The sequence below is a fragment of the Arachis ipaensis genome, chromosome B06, assembly GCF_000816755.2.
Source record: "Arachis ipaensis cultivar K30076 chromosome B06, Araip1.1, whole genome shotgun sequence".
Lineage (NCBI taxonomy): Eukaryota > Viridiplantae > Streptophyta > Magnoliopsida > Fabales > Fabaceae > Arachis > Arachis ipaensis.
Window position 1 is genome coordinate 101035358 of NC_029790.2, and position 4213 is coordinate 101039570.

General features: G+C 32.1%; 1 long non-coding RNA gene across 1 annotated transcript in view; it reads left to right on the plus strand.

Moving 5' to 3' along the window:
- The window catches only part of LOC110263427, a 2851-nt gene extending 2780 nt beyond the window's left edge, over window positions 1–71 (plus strand). Inside the window, exon 3 of the long non-coding RNA XR_002349075.1 lies at window positions 10–71. This is a non-coding gene — a long non-coding RNA (uncharacterized LOC110263427). The remainder of the gene's footprint in view (window positions 1–9) is intronic.

Consider the following 4213-nt stretch of genomic DNA (forward strand, 5'->3'; position numbering starts at 1 on the left):
CCCTTTCAGGATATGGGCGCAGAAGTTACGAAGAGTTTATTTAGTTGTTGATGAGATGCTTGTATTGCTTTAGTATATTTTTTTGTACCCTCGCCTTTATCTTGATATATTCTGCAAGAGGGATAGGAATTGTATTGGTTAATGCTTGTAATATTATATATGTATATGTATATATATGGATGTACTTTGTATGAGTTGTTGTAAGTTGTATGGTATTTATGGATGTACATTATCGAACGAAAGTATTTTTGGGAGCGGTACTGCGGTTTAAAGTTTCAAACAGGCTTATATTTTAGTATTAAATATTATAAGTGTCGTCGTAATGTCCGAGCTATCAGAGTCGCACAGCCGGAAGTGTGAGCTTTGGTAGTTAGGATGTTACATTATGGTATCAGAGCAGTTCTTCCTGTAGAGCCTGAGGAATGGACTGGCTATGCTTCAGTTTCATACTTTGAGTGTCTGTCGTGTATTAGGTCTTGTCGAATGACGAGAATTAGAGCTTTATGCACATGACGGTCTATTGATTAATGTTGTTAGTCTTGCATTGCATGATTCTTGGAATTAAGTTTGGGCGGCTTAATACTAGTGAATTATGTATATGAAAGCACTGATGGGTTATCATAGATGATATACGAGTTTTGAGTAAAGCGAATCGCGGGTTTTGGGAACGTTGGAAATTATTTCTCGAGGCTATTCAGTTGTGTGTCTTGAATCCTGTTTGAGTCAACCTGTTCTTTCATATCCTAACTTGAAGTTCTTGTTTGCTATTCCTTTCGAAAAGTAGTTTGATTTTTCAACTCTATTCCTCTATCCATATGCATTCTTGTTTGATCTCAATTGCATATGCTTGTTTGGGATCCTTGTTGCATCTGTCTTTCTCTGTTTGAGTTCTTCCTGATTCCCATATTCCTTGATATAGCTTTGAACTCGCCTTAATGCGCTGTGCCTTTTAACTCCAAATTCTGAGTCCATTCTTTGAGAAATTGTTGATTCAGTTTTACTCTTATTTGACAGTGATCGCAGCCAAATTTTGAGATTTTTATAAAAAATTGCTGTTGAATAGACATATACTTATCTATATATGAAACTTTGAAGATTTCTTACACATTTTAACAACTACTTATTTCTAATACCTCGCTCGTGTTTTCACTGGTTTGCAAAACTACATTTACCTTAAAATTAAATTGCCTTCTAGTAGTTCTACTATAGCTCCAATGCACATCTTCATTTGATTATGTATTTGAATATTTTTCAAAATTTTGAAAGGAAAGGATTTACCACTTTTGTCTCGTTTGAGTTTCGTTTGATAAGCTTTACTTAACTTATTTTGAAATGAGTTTGGTTTAGCATGCTTCATGGTTTATGCCATTGTTGTTCTTTTGAAAATGTTGGACTCATAGCTTTCCTCTTATGAACGGACTCGTTCCTTCTTAAGCTTTTCTCCTCTATGAAGGTCATACGTGACTCTGTCTTTAACTAATCTTTTACATCTTGAAAACATTACCATTGATCTTGGTTTGTCCTCTCTTGTGGATCTCATCCTTATGTGAGTCAGTTTGATTCGTTTCAATTTAGTGCATTATTTATTCTCCCATTATTTCTACAAGAGTTTTTAGTCAAAGATTTATCATTGGGAAATTACAAATGATTGAGTTATCTTTTTCTATGACTTTTGTATTCTTTTGGTTCAATTGAAAGCTTATTTGATGCCCCATGCCTAGTGGATCTTATTTGAACTATTTAAGATCCTTTCTTGCAAGGCTTGACTCATTTTTAGTACATCTTAAACTTCTTGAATGTTCTTCTGAGATGGTGATTTTAAGAACACTTTTGGGAGTCTTGTTCTGAACTTTTTAAAGAAGTTTTGAATTCTCTTTGAAGAAATTCTAAACGGAATTTATTTTCTGTTGCTTGATTGAGATTGAAATCATTGTTCAATTTTGACGAAATTAATTTAAATTTGGCATGCGCTATTTTAAATGAAGTTTTGAAAAGCTTCCTTGTTAACCCGTGTGCACCTTGTTTTTAGAACTCGACAAAATCTATTTCAACATGAACTTGCATTAAAGCAAAGCCACGATTATGCTTTTGTTACTCTCTTGAAGAATGTTGTTAATTAACCTTTCTTTTAGATTGCGAAGTGGTTTTTCCGCAAGTTTCGGTTCCTTTATGAACAATGTATTTAGAAGTACTTTTAATCTTGCTCTTGAGTTTTGTAAGCTTTGTCTTGGGTTTGATATTCCTTTTTGTAAACCTCCTACTTCTTCGACTCAACTTGAATTTGTTTCGAACTAAGGCGCTGGTTCTCTTTTGATTGGTTCTATTGGATTTCTTGGATCCAAGTGTTTTCTTTGGAGTTGTCAATCGATTTATTTCTAGCAAACTCCTTTGCTTGGACATCTTTGTCTATCCGGGGATTGGATACATTCTCACGAATCTATGAGTATTACCCTTGACAATTGTCTCTCCGTTCTAAATCTGGTATCCTTCTGAGTAGACTCGAGACTTGTTTTGATATCACGTGCGACTTGTAGACGTAGTAACACGATGCGTTAGTTCTTTAAGACGTGATACGTGTATATGGAAGGTGAAACGGTAGGTGTACCATGTTATGAGTTGTGGATGCTTTGTTCCATGCTAATGGGTTTGCGGTTGTTAGGCTTATGATTGGCCATGAGGTTGTAAAATGACTGGTGGAGTTGGGAGGTTGAGGTTCTGAAGTAAGAACGAGTATGCATTTGTGTGACTTTGGTTGGGTGTGCATATTATACTTGGTTTGCCTATGTGATTAACTGCTAATTGTTCTACTTGCTATAACTGTTGTTTGTGGTTTTGTACCCTCGCCTTTATCTTGATATATTCTGCAAGAGGGATAGGAATTGTATTGGTTAATGCTTGTAATATTATATATGTATATGTATATATATGGATGTACTTTGTATGAGTTGTTGTAAGTTGTATGGTATTTATGGATGTACATTATCGAACGAAAGTATTTTTGGGAGCGGTACTGCGGTTTAAAGTTTCAAACAGGCTCATATGTTAGTATTAAATATTATAAGTGTCGTCGTAATGTCCGAGCTATCAGAGTCGCACAGCCGGAAGTGTGAGTTTTGGTAGTTAGGATGTTACAAGGTTCAATAGGTTGAGAAATTAGATGACTTTAAGTCATTAATGTCCAATATTAATTGATAATGTAGAGTTGTTAGTTGATTTTATTTTTATTAATGCTAACCTTTTGCTAAACTCAATTAGTAAGTTAGTTAGAATTTGTAAATTAAGATTAATTATGCCTACTTGACTTTTTTCAATATTTAGAGGTTGATGAAGTGGAATTAACTCTTAATAATCGTCATATTTATAGTTAATGACAAGCATAGAAATCTTTAACTCTGGACTCTAGCTAAGACCCTTTAAGAACTTGAATTTCACCCCTTTCTTAGTTCATTGTCTTAATCATTTCTATCTCACTTTAGTTACTTTATAGTGTAGTTGTTGTTTTAATTGTTGTCTTTTATTTCATATTTGCTTAGTTTATTATTTACTTGCTCATTAATTTTATTTTTTTATAATTTATATGTTACTTGCTCTTTTAATTTTGGTCGATTTACATTTTTGTAATTGCGTTCAAATTCCAATTTTTATAACTAATGATGTACATTTTATTGCAAGTCTAAAAAAAATAATTTAATATTAAATTTTTAATATTTAATTTGAATTGTGATCTTTTTTATTAAATTTTAATAGTGTTAGTTACCAGTTTAGAACTATATTTATAATAAATGTTATGCTTTAACCTGTAAATTTTTTAAACTGATCTTTCTTTAACGTACGTTAATGCTGCCATTTAGCAATTTGAGATATAGACGCAGTCTTATTTGTTTTTTTTCCCCTTGCACACCCAAAACAAATGTGTAAAAAATATAAATCAATATATGATTCAATTATTATATCAAACTTTAGTTCATATATATTTTGTAGTTAAACAAAATACAATTAGATAATGGTTTATTAATAAGTGGGGTAATTGACACAAAAATGAAAGATCTTTATTTAGGAAAAAAAAAATAAATACATAAACGATTAAAAGTAAATCGCTTTTGTAAACTGATTCCTGAACGATACGTTAGCTAGCGTCCATTGCTAAAATAGAATAAGTCCAAAATGAGCACAATATTTATCTGTATTATATATTATTAGATTTTATTAAATA